Raw genomic sequence first — 17,511 nt, 5'->3', positions numbered from 1 at the left:
GGAAGAACCAAACTTTATATCTCCTCCTGTGTTCATACAGAATGACATTGCTAGAAATATTAGAAGTAGATTTACTACAACTATTTAAGTAGATTACTAGCTCACACCCTGACACACCCTTGTTTGGAATCACACCCTTGAGAGGATCTCCTTAGATGAGATTTCCTTAGATGAGATTTTGTTAATCTCCTCAAGAAATGGTCTTACCCTTCTTTGTTGATTTGTTGATGTTAAACCCACCTTTGTGTCACCACCCTATGTAGTTTGCTATATAAACTAAGACTGTGGGGCACTGAGTGGGAGAGAAAGAAGACAAGGGAGACAGAGACAGAAGAAGGAGGCAGAAGAAGAAGACAGAAGGAGACAGAAGAAGACAGATACAGGCGCAGAGAGACAGGCGCAGAGAGGCAGACACAGAGAGACAGACACAGAGACAGAAGAGAGCACAGTGGCACACACATAAGCAGAGCACAAGGTGAAAGAAGTGAGAACAAGCCGGGCAGAAAGGGGAATATAAGAAGATCCAGAGAGAGATCGAGAAACGGGAGAGAAGCAGAGAGAGAGAATGAAATAAACTGATCGAGCAACCAGTTTGGCCTTTTTCCTTCCTTCACCTACCTCATCATCGCCATCAACCTCCCCCCCCCCCACCCCCGGGATGGGGAAGCGGCGTGAGACTACTGAACTCGGGCAGCGGGAGAGATAGAGCCCCGCTGGCCCTCTCCTTTTTTGTGTTTTTACACACAGCTGCCCGGCAGCCAGCGTCCACCAGACACACTCCCAGACAAGACTTTATTCGATTTCCATGACTGGCTCTGGTTAGAGCTCTGTTCTGGAGTTAAGCGAAATTGGAAAAGTAATTGATCAAAACTCCCGGGAAAAGCAACAAGGTCAGTTTTGAGAGGCCCCCACTAGTGCACAAAATGAACTTTTTTTTGGGGGGTGGGGGAGGTCACACCTGGGAGTGCTCAGGAGCTATTTTTAGCTCTGTGCTTGGGGGTCACTCCTGGTGGTGCTTAAGGGCCCAGGTGCTGGGGCATGAATCTAGGACTCCTGCATGGGAATGAACCTCCTACATGCAGAACAGGAAGTGAGGCAGCTGATCAGGTCACGTGCAGGAGGAGCCTACAGTCAAGGGCGCAGGGAAGTCACCCGCAGCAGCTGCCCAGAACAGTGAGGAGCCTGGCAAAGCAGAGCAAACTGTGAAGTTAGTTCCATGAGAGTTTCAAACTTTTCATACCACGGGGAGACCTTCTAACCTCTAATGCTTGGCCAGTTGGGTCAGTGGTTCAATGTAAGGAGATGAAGATGCAATGTGCTTGGGGCCAGACACCCCAGTACTCTTGGCTTTTTTTTTCCTTTTAAAATCCTTAGCCCATCTTGCTTTGACCTTGTTTCAGATGGAAAACTGTTCTACTCCTTTGTGGAGTCCTTTTTAATAAAAGCGTCAACTGATGATTCAAGACTTACTAAGTCAGGTCAATAGGGTTGTTTCCCATCCCCCCACACAAGTCATCTTAGTTCTTCAAACATTTTCTAAGCTTTTTATTTTCACTTAAGCTTCCAATTTCCCACAGGATTCTGAGACATGACATTCTGGCAGGAACTGATCAGAGTAAGACTGACTTTCTCGTTTCTGAAACCTGTCAGAAACTATCTTTGTCAATGGTCCTTGGTAAAGGAGATCAGTGGGTACCTGACCCACTCATTCCAGCAACCAGCCCTCACAAGCCAATGCCTCCTGGTCAGAAGACAGAGCTGGGTCAGCCCTTACCCAGAAGCATGTCTAAGGCCCCCGCACAGGTTCTGTGTGTGTGTGTGTGTGTGTGTGTGTGTGTGTGTGTGTGTGCGCGCGCGGGTGCATGTGTTTCCACCTGTCCCCAAAGCTTTAAGAGAAATTCTACTTTTGATCTTCATGCTTGAGGAGAATGGGTTCATTTCCATGGATACATTTCATAAAGAAAAAGAAACGGTGCCAGAGAGATAATACTGAGGATCAACCCCAGAGCACTGCTGGGTGTGGCCCCCAAACAAAAACTAAATTAAAAAAGGACAGACATGGGTGCATGTTGAAACATGGTGAAGGAAAGACAGATGCAGAATATTGTTCTAGTTATGCAAAGTAACCATAAAGACAACGGCCATCAGAAGCTTCCAGGGTTGAGAGGAGGGGTGTTGGCCAAAATGGGTGAGGACAGGGCTTTCAAGTGACGGGAAACCAATGATTTCCAAAGGAGAGAAAATGACTGTATAACATGATAACACTTAAATGGCACTAATCATTCACTTTAAAATGGTGAATTTGAGGGGCCAGAGAAATAGTAGGGGCCGCCTAGGATCTTGCCTTACAGTCAAATTCAATTCAATCTCCAGTTTTACAGGGACTTGACCCTTTTCATTGCCAGAAGTGACCCCTGGGCTCAGAGATGAGCATAGGTCCTGAGTATCTGATGGCCCCACCCCAAAGGTTAAGTTTGTGTTGAGTATTTCATCTCCATCATTTTTTTTTTTTTGCTTTTTGGGTCACACCCAGCAGTGCACAGGGGTTACTCATGGCTCTGCACTCAGGAATTACTCCTGGCAGTGCTGGGGGAGCATATGGGATGCTGGGGATCAAACCTGGGTCAGTTGCATGCAAGGCAAACGCCCTACCCGCTGTGCTATTGCTCCAGCCCCTCCATCAATTGTTTTAAAGAAACAATTCAGGAGAGGATAAGTTGCCTGCGGCCTGACATGCAACTGAGCCACATTCTCATCCTTAATACTGCAGATGGTGCCCCCACACTCACTGGAGCCTCTGGAGCAGAGAGGCAGGGACAGATCTGATTACTGTTGGCCCAACCCTTGACCCCACCGCGCAAAGACTCAAGGGTGGTCTTCCCAGGGTAGCCCTAAGCTCGTGTGGGGCTGCTCTCCTGTCCTTGAGCTGCTCCTGGCTGCTGCTTGATCCCGGAAACTGCAGGGAGGGACCTAACCACCTCTGAGAGGCTGCCTGTTCCCCGGGCACAACGTGGCTAGATGAGACCAGCATGACCAGGCCTAATTATTTAAATTCCATCAGTGCTTTGTGAGTCCTTTAGAAGCACTAAAGATGTTTCTGGTTTTGTTGGTGAAAAAGCCCCTTTTCATTTTTTTGATTTTTTTTTTTTGCTTTTTGGGTTACACCTGGCAATGCACAGGGGTTCCTCCTGGCTCTGCACTCAGGAATTACCCCTGGCGGTGCTCAGGGGACCATATGGGATGCTGGGAATTGAACCCGGGTCGGCCGCGTGCAAGGCAAACGCCCTACCCGCTGTGCTATTGCTCCAGCCCCAAAAAGCCCCTTTTCAAAAGGGTAACTCGCTCCTGAAAATTCCTGAAGTGGAGATGAACAGTCCGGGTGACTCACAGATAAGACCCACAGCAGTGGTCTCTGTCCTCGTGTCCACAGCATAACCCGATGACTACAGCAGATCAAGGCAGTGACCCCCTCTTATGCCTATACCACACAAATCTTCATGTTATTCTGTGCCTCTTTGTTCAGTGCCATTCAGAGCACCTGTCCCGCCCCACCTCGTCCCTACTCAGTGTCAACATAGTCTATAAAGAAAAAGATGGGAAGGGAAGGGGGCACATGATGACCACAGGGTGTCAGCACTGAGGCCTGGGCTCAGGGTAAGTGGGAAACACAGCTGCTGGGGGGGGGGGGTGGGTGTGGGTGGGGTATATCTTTGGGCCTGGCCCTAAGTTCTTGCTGAAATGAGGGTATAAGGAAGGCTAGAGCCTTACTGATTTAGTTTGGTTAGTCTATTCCTTGTAAGCCAGTGGCTGTGCCTGGTGGGGGCTGCTGGGGAGCTTTTGTGCCCGATGGAGAATGGCACCCCCTCGCCCTTTCAACAGTTCATTTGACCTCTGACTCCACCTCTCTGTTTGCTCGGGCCTGGCCACACCTGTGACTCACTGCAGCCATTTAAAACTAGTTTTTAAGAAACCTTGGCAGAGACATAGGACAGTATGTAGGGTACTTGCTTTGCATGCCGTGGAGCCAGGTTCTATCCGTAGAACCCTATATGGTCCTCTGAGCCCTGCCAGGAGTGATGCCGGAGTACAGACAGAGCTAGGAGTAAACTCTGAGCACTGCTAGTGGGGCCCAAAAGACAAAACAAAAATAAAAAACCCCACAACAACCAAAAAACAACCCAGGCAAAGACAGAGTCAGTGGCTAGGAGAAAAGGGAGGGAAAAGGATGAGGTCTCAGAACTTCTGGGTGTGACATGACAGGTAGGGACCAAAACTCATCTCCTGGGGAAGAGTACAGAGGCCAGTTCTGGGAGAAGACGCTGCGGAGAGGATCTATATTCAAGATACGTACCGAGTGTTTGCTGTGCAGCTGTGGACAGGCTCTTCCCAGGGTCTACAAGGGTTATGTCCGACTAAGGGGCTACAGAGCTGTCCTTTCTGTCCTCAAGGGAGAGCCCGGTCTCTGTGCAGGCTCAGACATATGGGTGTAAACAAGATGAAGGTTCTGCAGGGTGCGGATGGGGTGACCTGGAAAGTGGGTCTGCAGGATGTGCACGCAGTGGCCTGGAACCCCATCTCAGGGCTATGGGATTGCTAGCGGGGTTGTGTCCTCTGAGTCAGGCGTGACACGAGCTTCCAGGGGGCCAGGCTGCTCCTGCTCCGGCACATCCTCCTTCTACTCCAAGTCAAAGTTCTATGGACGACGCTGAAGTCAGAGCCCACTTTTGCCTGCTATGCCCTGTCCTCCGCCCATTCCTGCCAGACCCACCTCAAGCTCATGAAGGACCTCATCCATGAAATCCTGTGAGTTCTGTTTGTAAGACACAGCTAAGCGGATGGCATCATTGAAGAGCTGGGGGGAAACGTGATGGTGTCAGGCCCCACCCCCAAGCCCAGCCAGGCCACCCCTCACCTGACCTTGCGTGTGGCCAGTAGCCCTTACAGACCATCTGATTCCAACCTCCACCTCTCCTGGCATTGCTGACACACCCTTCGCTTCCTAAGCCACCCCCCCCCCGGCCCCCAATCCCACTCCAAGACTGGCCCCTCTCTTGGTAGTTGCCCTGGCCACTTCCCCACCTGGCTACCCTAACCTTGCTGGACTGTCTTGGACATCTTTACCTTCACGACATTGGTGCCATCAGCAGCTGAGACAAAGTATAGGGGCAGGGAGTACTTCCTGGCAAAATTGAAGCTTTTTTGGGTCATCTTTATATCTGCTGTAGAGGAAAGGCAGAATAGTGGTCTGCTCACTGGGGAGAATGGTGAGGGCATTCAGTCTGGTCACTAGTGGGCTGGACAGGGACCCCCCCCCCGGGCTACACTAGAAAAACCTCATTCATCATGGGAGAGGCTGCATGCTGGGGAGGAAGAAGTCACTAAAATCACTGGCCCAAGAGGAGGGACATATGAGGACAGCCCCTCCCATCCCCCAGGATCGCTGACACCCCCATCAGGGATGGCTCCACCATCGATTTTATTAGCAACCACGGGATGCACGGGATCTCTGGCCTGGACTCCCGAAGCTCCGAGTACCAGGTGCTCAGGTTCTTGTAGGTGACTTTTCTCTGGACATCAAACACCTGCCATAAGCAGAGGGAGACACTCAGATGCATCTGGGACCCTGCCTACCACCCTGGAACTCACACTGCCTGGCTGGCGTGGACGCCCTGGCAAAGGCAGCATCTACCCCTGTCAGGATCGACAGTCCTGGAATCCAAGGTGCTGCTTGAGGCTGGGGCAACAGGGCAGCAGAAAGGCACTTACCTTGCATGAGGCTGAGCCGGGTTCTGTCCCTGGAATCCCAAATAGATCCCCGAGCATAGAGCCAGTAAGGGCTGTTTTAGAACTGTCTCTCCTGGCTGGGTGACGGCTTCCACATGATACACTCCACAAACACCAAGCTGGGAGAGTCCCCAAGCACAGCTAGTTGTGACCCTCAAACAAGAAAAATGGAAATAAAAACTACACCTACTTCTGTTTCACCAAATCTTAGTTACCTACCTTAACCAGGAATATCATTTTACTAATTGACATACTGTTACAAATGGTAAAATGCTTGTTCTTGCCTGCATGTCATTTTTATGGCGAAAATCCTTATTGCTTTCCTCTCCTTTGCACATTGAGAATTTCCCTCTAGTTTGTTTATTTACTCTAGGCTTTTCCTTAGCATTTTGTTCATGTAGTTTAAAAACTATTTTATTAATTACTTCTCTGACTGTGTAGTTTATGATCTTATAAGAATGATAAAGCCGTTTTGTTGCTGTGACTCCCGGTACTGCTCAAGAGGCTGTATGGCCCCAAGGCCTGACTTGGGCCTTGCACACGGGAGACGGCCTAAGCACCGAGCACCGAAGCGGTCAGCTTCAGATCATGGCCTAGAATTAACTTCTAGGACCAGCCACCCCAACACTACAGCTGTGCTGGTCCCTGCTAAGTCCCAGTCTACCACAAGAGGAGTGTAGCCATGCTGCACAGGCAGTGAGCAAATACATGCCAGGAGCCTCCACAGGACCGTAAACAACACCTGTTTCTTGTTAATTGCACCATGCTTCAAAAACAACTCCTAATAAGGAAATAGGATATCCTGTCACGCCCACAAGGTGTAACTAGCCTATCAGCTGCAGACACTTGGGCATAAGCGGACAGCGAGAGGTATATAAGGGGGGAAGCTGCCTAGCTAGTCGGTTCCTCCTTGTTGGTCCCTTGTTGTGTAAAAATAAAAATAAAAGGCGCGGGTGAGGGAAGAGATACCTCACCGCACCGAGCCAGGCACAGGGCCTAGGGCAGCAGCTGTCTCTCCCGCCACCCGAGTTCGGTAGCCTCCAGCCGCTTCCCCCACCCCGGGGAGGTTGATGGTGAAGATGTGGCAGGCGAAGGAAGGAACGGAGCCAAGATGGTTGGTCTCACTTGCAGTTTATTCCAATCTTCCCTCTATACACTCTCCTCTGGAACTCTCCCCCTGCCCCCTCATACAGCTACCTTAAATCTCCCCGTCCCCCAGCCGCCTGGGGCTTATCTAAAGGTGTGGTTACAATCCATAGGGGGTATAGTTCTATCTCTCAGGGGAATGCCTTCACTAGGACAGAATCTCTCTTTCAGCAGGAAGACCCACCCAAGGGCAGAGTCCCATGAATGTGTTTCTCTTCTCCTCAGCCAGCAAACATATAAGAATTCATAATATTAATCATTTTGTATGGACACAATAAGAGATGCATTAAAGCTTATAGAATTGCTCTCCTGGGGCCATCTCAATCTCAGACTACAGTGCTCAGGCCAGATCAGTCTTTCCTATCCCTAGCAGGGTCCCAGTCTCATAATTACTATTGGATCATGACAGCATTTGTCTATGATCAAGCTCTTAACTTATAGTTAAGAATTAGGCACTTTGGCCAGGCCCATCTCGATGCCAGGGTAGCACATAACTCACCGCTTGCCCTGGATCCTTCCCGTCCCACGTCGGGGACCCTACTTTGGGGTGCTAGGAACTGAGGGCAACTGAGGCTTAAGTGGAGAAAGCAGATGCCCAGGAGGGAATATCATTTGAGGCCAATTAAGTCTTAAGTTATAAAAACATAATATTGTCTTCTTGTGTCTATACAAAAAAGACATAGCTTTAAAGTAAATTATTCAAAAGGCATAAAGAGGAGAGAAAGGCAATGTTATAATAGTCAGTGTCCTAGGAAGTTCTGACCTTACCAATTAACAGAGTTTGATTAAGGGAAGAGCAGATAAACTGGTAGAATTGGTTACAGATAAACAAAAGAATGGGAGTGACTCGGGAGCACTTTGATGGGTGTGACTGATAAACCTAAGCTCCTAGTGGCAAGGGGAAAGGACAAACCAATGATATCCAACACCTTGTCTCCCCTCTTTCCCACTTTCCCCTCTTTCCTAATTCATGGAAAGTCTCTGAATAAATCGCTGCAAGAAGAATCTCCGGGTTGGGTGTTTCTTTGCTGGTCGAAGCGACGCGCAACAGCTGGTGGCCCGTAACCCTAACCCTCCGGTCGATTCAGAACTTGCTGCAATTCAGGGCAATGAAGTTCCTGCGGTGAGTCAGTGAAGTCCACGGAAATTGTGGCGATGAAGTTCCTGTGGTGAGTCAGGACAATAAAGTCCACGGAAATTGTGGCTAGTGGGATGAGTGGGATGGATGTGTATGTTTTGCTTGCAGGTTGGGTTTTTATTTGTCTTTACTTTTTTTTTTTTTTGGTTTTGCTTTCTATGCCTACATTAAGGATCAGAAGTGCGGTAAGTCCGTACAACCAGGACAAGTAGTGTTAGAAGAGACAAAGAAGGAACTGTCGGACAGAGGCAGCCGTCATGGCATTGTAGCCTCTGAGCTAGAGGATGGTTCGGACGTGGAAAGCGAGGCTTCTAGGGGAACCCCACTGATAGAGGGACGCGCCCCAAAAAAGAGAGGAAGGCCCCGAGAACCATCCATGACCTGTCCGTCTCTTTATCTCCCGCTACGTCAATTTCAGCAGGGACGGGCTAATGGGGATTCTGATCCCTCTATTGAGGAGGAAGCTGCGACACGTGATAATACCTGCCACTAAAGGGTTCTGAGGATGATCCGCCCCTTTATAACAAACCAGGAGGTGGACTTTCCTTTGCAAAACCTGGGCTCTGGGCAGAGGTTAGGTGAGAGTTGCAGTTAACTTATCCTGTTTTTGAAGATAATAATCAACGGTGATATCACGAGCCCCTAGATTTTAAAGTAATTGAGTCCTTGGCAGAATCAGTAGGGATGTGTGGAGCCAACACGGCATTTCTTTTAACTCAAGTAGAAGGCTTATTCAGATATTGTATGACCCCAAATTGGCATCAGGTGGCTAGAGCGGTGTTGACGCCCGGCCAATACTTGGACTGGTGCACTTTCCTAGTGGAATTTACAAAATTGAGCAAGCTCTTACTGCTGCTGGCAATACAGGTGTGCAGCCTGAGTTTCCCATTTTACTTTGTGTGCTTCCAACATATAAGCAGCCTACTGCAGTCCTGTGGCAGGAGGGGACGCCTCCTGTGGATTCATCCTAGGGTCTCTCCGGCAAAAGCCATGGAGTTATACCCTTCAGCTGTAGCTTGTTTTGCTATGATTGGTGTTCAGGATTGTTTGCAATACTTTGGAGGGCTTCCAGATACTCTTATAGCCCCCTATAATTTCACCCTTAAAGCATGCTTAATAAAACAAAAAGGGGGAGTTGGCCTGGGACGGCCCCCTCGAGAACTCTAAATTTTTTTGATTATTGATGATAAGGGCACCTCCCCTGCAGATAGGCATTCATCAAAGATCCCTGTGTGCCAAGGATATGTTAAATGGAAGGATATCCTTTCTGGTAAATGGTGCGGCCCGGACCCCGTGTTAACCTGGGCCAGGGGTTCTGTTTGTGTTTTTCTGCAGGACAGGGCAGAACCAGTGTGGATTCCTGAACGCCTGACACGGAAGACTGAGCCCCCAGTAGACCAAGATGTGGAGACTGGTGCTCCTGCTCAGCCTGGTTCCTGTGACGATACGAGCTGAAGAAGCAGCTTTTTGGGCCATTGCTACAACATGGCCTGCTTTAATCCCTTCCTTACCCATCTTACTAAGACCAGAGTAGAAGTCCCCTCCATTTCTTCAAAGAGTGGGCAGGGATGGGAGCAGTACTATCCTTATTGCTTCTCACTGCTTTGGTTTTTGCCTGGTGTCTATACAAAATGCAGCAAGAACAACTACTTACAAAGGCGTGGTATTTACAGGCATTTGCGGCCCTGGAAGCACAGCAATCCCCGCAGTTTTGGCTTGCAACTCTGAAACAATAATCTCGCTTAGAACAATCAGGTCTAGCTGGATGTAGCAAAGGTATTATGCAGCTGAGAGCCCTTAACTGCAGGGGACCTCCTGTAGTTGAGGAGTTTGAAAGGGTGCATTGTACCCCACCTGACCCTTGGACCAAGCTAAGACAGGGACCTACAAGCCAGAGGGCTCCCAATGACGGGTAAGGCCAAGGGGGCCAAGGTCGCTATGCAGACTTGCTGTTCTAAAACAAAAAGGGGGAACTGTGGAGAGCCTCCACAGGACCGTGCTTCGTAAACAACACCTGTTTCTTGTTAATTGCACCGTGCAAAACAACTAATAAGGAAACAGGATGTCCTGTCACGCCCAGAAGGTGTAACTAGCCTATCAGCTGCAGACACGTGGGTGTAAGCGGACAGCGAGAGGTATATAAGGAGGGAAGCTGCCTCGCTAGTCTGTTCCTCCTCGTTCGTCCCTCGTTCCTCCTCCTTGTTTCTCCTCTTTCCCCGTTTCCCCTCTTTCCCAATTCATGGAAGGTCTCTGAATAAATCGCTGCAAGAAGAATCTCCGGGTTGCGTGTTTCTTCGCTGGTCAAAGCGGCACACGACAGCGGGGGGCATGTCTTCCATGGAGATTCCCAGGCCTAATCCAGCACTACAGACCCTGAGGTCCTGCCTTCCCTGTAAGGGCACCCTTCGAGCGTGCCAAGGAATGTGTGCACTGCCCCAGATGGCCCCCTGCTGCCCCCACCAGCTATCTTTGTAGAGTCTAACGCCCTTGGCTCCCACCTCTTGTTTCCAGAGCCGAGAAAGGGTTGCAGCCTGGGATGAGAGCACCCTGTCAGGGTCCAAGGTGAAGGGTGGATGCTTTGGCCCCTCTTGGGTAGTTAGTTCCCTGTTAGGAGGAGGCAAGTCTGCAAGGCCCCCGCTTGCAGGGTATACAAAGAGCTGGAGGGTACAGCCAGGCAGGTCACTCCATAGAAGCAGGGTCGGACTCCAGGATCAGAAATGCCAACCAGGACGACCTCCTGGGCACCACATGGCCCCTGTTGCCCTTCCTGGGCCCCCCTTTGGTCTGCTCCACTGTGGGGACCACTTTCAACCTTTTTGAAAATTTCGAGGGATTTTGTGCTTGGCTAGTCACAGTTGTTCATCTCTGTAAGAGCCAAACCCCTTCTTGCTGTTTGTTTGTCCATGAGTCCCAGTGGAAGGCCAGACGAGAGCACCAGGCCTTCTCTGCCAAGCTAGTGGCTGCACATACACACACACCATGAGGCTCCTGCTCTGTGACAGTCACAGCCAGCCAGTGAGTGGCCACATAACAGGGTCAGGCCACTAAAGGTGGTGCATGACCACTTAGCACTCCGGGGGTGTATTCTGGGGCATGGCTGCCTCTTGGGATCCCTCCTGACAGCCTATGTGGAAGGGCCACACAGGGACATACCCCACTGCTGCCGACCCAGAGAAGGGCCATGTAGGCTGGGCCAGCCACCAGTAGTGACCTGCCACAGTGCCAGCCGGGTCATCCATTGGTCTTCAGCTGAGTCTTCGATGCTGAGACTGACACAGTTCCACAAGTGTTGGAGTGTGCGTGAGTTGCTGAACGCCATCGAAGAAGTCTGAGGGGCCGGTTGTCACTGAACACTGCTGGACTCCCTACATCAGCCTCCCCATCCCATGGCAGCATGCAGACACTCCTAATCCTCACGAGAATGTCAGGCGTCCTGCAAAGCTGAATGTTCGGCCTGACTGGACAGGGGGTCTGGAACTGTGCCTGTCCATTCATTACCCTGGAGGGTCAGACAGACGAGACCGAGAGCCTGACAGTGGCACCTCGCCAGAGCACAGGTGACAGCAGAGAACACTGTAGTGTCCATCACTTGGAGGGCCACCAGCCATGCACAGTCCCACTTGAGTCTCAGAACTTTTGGGGCCCAAGTGCTATGAGATGAATCCCCAACCACCCCTCTGAAGCCCCCTGGGAGGGGCTCCACTCCTCTCCTCTATCCAGCCCTGCCCACAAGGCTGACCCCCAGCAGGACCATACCATGATGCATGCGTGGGCCTTGTGGTAGTAAGAGGCATGCATGCTCTGTAAATGCTCTTGGCCGGCCGTGTCCCAGAAGTCTGCAATGAGAACATAGTTCTGTCTGCTGGGGCGGGTGGGGTAGCAGATACCCTGTGCGTCACAATGCTCCATCATGGTGCTCCGAGCAGGTTGTCACAGCCTGACAGAGCTGGATGGGGGTGCTGCATATGTAGGGACACAGGGCCAGAGTGAGTGAGTGAATGTGTGCTCTGTGTGTGTGTGTGTGTGTGTGTGTGTGAGGGGCCAGAGTATGTGTTGTGTGTGTGAAGCACAGGGCCAGGTATGTGCTCTGTGTGTGTGTGTGTGTGTGTGTGAGGGGCCAGAGTATGTGTTGTGTGTGTGAAGCACAGGGCCAGGTATGTGCTCTGTGTGTGTGTGTGTGTGTGACACAGGGCTAGGGTCAGTGGATCTGGCAGGGCGGTGTGCCGCCTGCGTTCATGGGGTGGTGAGGGGGACACAGGTCAGGCCCAGAAGGGAGAATTCTCTTCTTAAGAAGCCACAAGAGAAGCAGAAAGGTGCCCCCCTGCTTCCCCTCCTAGGGATTGGGTTCTGCATTGGTTTCCTACAGGCCAACTTTCCAGTGAGGGTGAGTGGCCTAATCCAGGGAAAGGCTGTGATGGCAAATGGGCAGAGCTGTCCAGTGTGCAGGACTGGCGCCACCTTCCTGCCTCACTTGGTGTCATCCCTACACTCTGCCCTATGCTCGGAGTCTCTGTTCCTCCGCACCTGTCCCTTGCCCCCTCCCAGTCCATCTCGTGCTGCTCACCAACAAGGACAGTCTTGCCATCCACTGTAGCTGTGTGCTTGTACAAGGTCAGGGCATACGTGGACAGCTGCTGGGGCTGACTGCATTGAGGTTAAGGAATCAACAGGGAGGGAAGGTGGAGACCAGGAGGGGGTGCTGGCCTGACAGAACGGACCCTCTCCTTGCCTTGCTGGCATGTGGTTTATTAACCGAATGAATGCTGCAGTAAGAGGGCAAACTTAGTGCTCTATTCTGTGGTGCTGTGTGCTTCCTGCTGCTATCAGCCCCTTGAATTTTGATGCAGATTTTAATAAGTGTTTGCCTTCTGATGGACTGGACCCCATGTCATTATGCAGTGTCTATCTTTGTCTCTTTTTCCTTTGTACTGTTGTAGATCTAGTTTCTATGATAGAGTGTGTCCTGGCCACCCAGGTCCACTGTGACACATGAAACAGCATTAACAGAGAAGCAGCAGATATGGGGAATGGACCCAAAGGCTCTGGCGACAGGCTGCTGCCAGCAGAGAGAGGTCAGATGCACGCAGAAGGGGCCTGTCCCAGGGACAGGGTCCATGGTGGAGGAAGCTGACTGACTGTTCCTGTATGTCACAACCTATGTGTAAAGCCCTATGTGTAAAACCCGGGACTTGTGCTTGCACAGAGGTATGACCAGTGAAGGCTGACAACGCAGGTGAGCCAGTGGCTTTCATGTTCTACCCAGGGCAGGCACCTCTCTGGACTTATCCGGAAGCCATGGGGGAATGTCTCACTCCCAAGGGGCACAAGGCAACAACTTGAGGGGCAAAGTGGGGCTCGGTACCCTCGTTTCACAAAGGCCGTTTGCACTGGTGGGTCTGTGAAGGTCAGAGAGCCAAAGCGCCAAGGTCAGAGTAGGTAAGCGCCTGGCCTGGTGTGAGTCGTGGATGCAAACCCAAACAGGCCAGGAGGCTTAGAAGCAGCACGCCAACTCTGAGGTGCCAAGGGAACCACAGGTGCCCTCACCCACTTTTCTTCCCTTACGGCCAGGGCAAATGCAGGAGCACTGACCCTCAGTGGGCCCTGGGATCAAGCTGCATCTCAGACTTGAAGGATACAATCCATCCAGGAGAAATCGCTCCATCAGTCTGTAAGGGGAACAGGCAAGAGTCAATCCTTCTCTGAACCCCCATGGCCAAAGTTTTACCAACCTCCAGGACCCAGAGCCCCCTAAGACTGCTCCTCACCTGTCTGCCACCTTGCTGTGGCCAGCCCAGCACCTGCAGCTGCTGACAGGGAGGCCCTCAGCAGCTTGTCACCAGTACTACAGAGAGTGGAACTCAGAGCTCAGCCATGTATGGGCAACGAAGGTGCTGGAGAGCCGAAACTCAGGCTCCATGGCCAGCTGCTGAGCCTGGCCAGTGCTACCTCCCATTCTCGAAGCACAAAACCTGAGAAACAACACTGCTAGCTCTGATGACCAGCGGCACGTGCCAATCTACCCCTTCACCTGGACACACCTTCACACCCTGCCCACAGCACTCTGCTGTCCTTCCTCATGCCTCTACTGAGATTCTTCCCCAGCACATGGTTGGTCCCTTTGCTCAGACATCACCTGAGCTGAGGGAACTACCTGATTCGCTCAGGCAGGTTCCAGGTCAGCTGGGTCTGCCTGACCTATAGGTGACATCAGCCTTACTGGGGATTGTTAATGACTGTTTGCTTCGACTGGTATGAAATGCCTGTGAAAGTTTCTGAATTTTCACTGTATTGCTGCCTTCCCAGTTGCCTACGAACCCACGTCTGCACAGTACAGAACAATGAGCCTGTTAACCCCATCGCAAAGGCCCAGTGCCATGCTTGAGTCCCCAAATCCCATACTAGAGCTGATGCTGCTCCACACTGCTCTGGAAATTGCTCCAGCCCAAACTAAGGCAATTGTGCAGAAGCCAAGAATATGCTAACCTTATTGCTAGAATTAATAATATACATATAAGCAATATTCACAGTGTACAGCTTATGAATAAAATCTCAATAAAGTTAATTTTTTTCAATTTAAGGACACTTAAAAGATTCATTTTGTGAGCTGGAGCAATAGCACAGCAGGTAGGGCGTTTGCCTTGCACGCGGCCAACCGGGGTTCAATTCCCAGCATCCCATATGGTCCCCTGAGCATCACCAGGAGTAATTCCTGAGTGCATAGCCAGGACTGACCCCTGTGCATCGCTGGTTGTGACCCAAAAAGAAAAGAAAAAGATCCATTTTGTTGGGCCGGAGCGATAGCACAGCGGGTAGGGCGTTTGCCTTGCACGCGGCTGACCCGCGTTCGATCCCCGGCATCCCATATGGTCCCCCAAGCACTGCCAGGAGTAATTCTTGAGTGCAAAGCCAGGAGTAACCCCTGAGCATCACTGGGTGTGACCCAAAAAGCAAAAAAAAAAAAAGATCCATTTTGTTAACATTAAACGTTTTTGTTCATAAAAACACACTAATAATAAAATAATAAACCACAGGCTATAAGAAGTAAAGAATATATAAAGGTGTGAAACAATCCAATTAAAATATGGAACTGGCTTAAAGAGGCATTCCACCTAAGAGAACCTCCAAATATGAAAAAAGCATTCAACATACTGATGGTCAGTGAAATGAAAAACTAAAGAATCACTATAGAGTAGCCAGAGAAATAGAACAGCAGGGAGGGAGCTTGCCTTACATGCAGCTGACCTGGGTTCCATTCCCGGAATTCCATAGGGTCCCCCAAGTATTACCAAGAGTGATCCATGAGTGCAAAGCCAGGAGTAAGTTCCGAGTACTGCTGGGTGTACCCACCCCCCATCCCGCCCAAACAAAGGCAGACCTAAAAAAATTACTGCAGAAACTCATCAAATCTCACTCATGCCAACACTGGAGTGACTGACCTAGATGGCTGTGTGGTGCAAATGTTCTGTCACGTTGCTGAATTTTCTTCCCACCTCACCTGTTGCTAACTGATCAATGAATACCTACTGGAATGTGGTCAGTGATGCAATTGGAAAGTTAGTGAGCAGCCCCTGGGAGTGGATCAGTGGCTAAAGGCTGACTTGAGGCCCTGGGCTTGACCCACCCGTGGGGTTGTCCTTGAGTGCTGAGCATGGACTGCTGTGGGATCCATGTATGTGTGTCTCGGGCACACAGGCCGATCTGTGTGAGCACCATGACAGAAGCATGGGTGCCCCCAGGAGCACAGCTCCCACGATGTACACAGTGTGACTGGCAGTGTGACCCTGATTAGCACGTGTGGGCACACAAGCCTGTGTGAACATGTATGTACATTTGTGCGTGCGTGAATGCATATCCCTGTTCAAGTCTGTGAATGTGTATGCATGCATATGTATATGTGTGTGTGTGTGTGTGTACAAGTGTGTGAGTGCCACAGTGCCTTCTGGCTTATACCACAGCCAGACTTTGTTGAGCATAAGGAGAGGAGTGTGACGCCCAAAGCAAGTGTGCAAAGAATCACAACTGTGGATCCCAGAGTAGCACCACAGTTGAGTATGTGAGCAACGGAGGGAAGCTACAACCAAATGCCCAAGCCCCAGAGCCGACCTGTGCATCCCAGCTCACTGTGACCACCACAGCAACAAACCATACAAAAAAACTACACAAGGCCACTCTGCTTGGAATTTCCAGTGGCTCCCCTGGGCTTGGCCCCACCAACTCCACCTGAGGCTGAATCACACTTTTCCCTGGCCAAGAGTTCCTTGTTAACCGTCCAACCGCTGCTGTGGCCCCCACAGTAAAAGGGTGGTAGATCTGCTTGACAGCTAAAGTGAAAAATCATCTTTTTCCTTTTTTGTAAGCAATTGGAGAGTTGTTAAGGGGAAAATGACACCTAAAGGCAAGTTCACATGGTTTAAAAAAAAATTAAAAAGCTGCACCTCAGCATAGTTTGTGTGTATGTGTGTGTGGGGGGGGTGGCGGGGGAAGTAGAGTGGAGAGGCACACCCGGCTGAGGACTTACTCCTGGGTCTATGCTCAGGGCTCTCTTCTGGAGGGGCTCAGAGAATCAGATGACAGGCTGCGGATGGAACCTGGGTTTATCACATGCAAGGGAAGTGCCTGACCTGCTGTGCTGTGCTATCTCCTCAGCCCCCACTGTTATTGTTAAAATGGGAATCGGAAAAGGCCATGCCTTTTCATCAAGCAGAAAGAACATCTGGAAGACAAAGAATGTGTAAGGGAAAGGCAATGCCTAAGTGATGAAGGAGGACAGCTGCCTCCCAAGGTGCAATCAGAAGTCACAGTAAGAGTGGGGGATGGTGGGTGAGTGAAAGTAAGCAGGTGACACCAGTGCACAGAAATGAAGGAACACATTTTTTTTTTTGGCTACACTGGGTGGTAATCAGGGCTCACTCCTGTGCTCAGGGCTGACTCCTGGAGGGGTTCTGGGGACCGTACAGGGTGCCAGGAATTGAATCCAGGTCAGCTGTGTGCAAGGCAATCATCCCACACACTGTACTATTGCTCTGGCCACACGGTTGATTATTGAAGCAGTGTCTATAATGGTGAAAAATAAAAATACTCAGTTCTCCAACAATGAACACAGAATTCACCAAAATCAGTGCACCAAATATAAAATGCTATATAGCTATGAAACACTGTTTAGAGCTGGGAATGTAAAGAAGTAGTAGAGAGAACTCTACTTGTTTGTATAAGAACCTGGATTCTAACTCTAGTACCACAGAAATAGAAAAAAGGAAAAAATCTGCTTAGATTTTAACTGCTAACAGTGATAGCACTATAACACATTTATCTGTTATCATTTTCAATCTTATTTGATTTCTGGGTCATAGGTCATGGTGCTCAGGATTTATTCCTGGTTCTGTGCTAAGGGACAACTCCAGGCAGTGCTCAGGAGATCGTATATAATGCCAGGGATCTAACCA

The 17,511-nt window shown here is 50.3% G+C and overlaps 1 pseudogene; it reads right to left on the bottom strand.

Annotated features, from left to right (window-relative positions):
* Window positions 1-4,582: 4,582 nt before the first annotated feature.
* LOC129399344 (rab-like protein 2A) lies at window positions 4,583-13,856 on the bottom strand (annotated as a pseudogene).
* Window positions 13,857-17,511: the final 3,655 nt, after the last annotated feature.

This window comes from Sorex araneus, chromosome 11, assembly GCF_027595985.1.
Source record: "Sorex araneus isolate mSorAra2 chromosome 11, mSorAra2.pri, whole genome shotgun sequence".
Classification (NCBI taxonomy): Eukaryota; Metazoa; Chordata; class Mammalia; order Eulipotyphla; family Soricidae; genus Sorex; species Sorex araneus.
The sequence above is the reverse complement of the archived record's forward strand: the minus strand, read 5'-3'. Positions and strand labels throughout refer to the sequence as shown.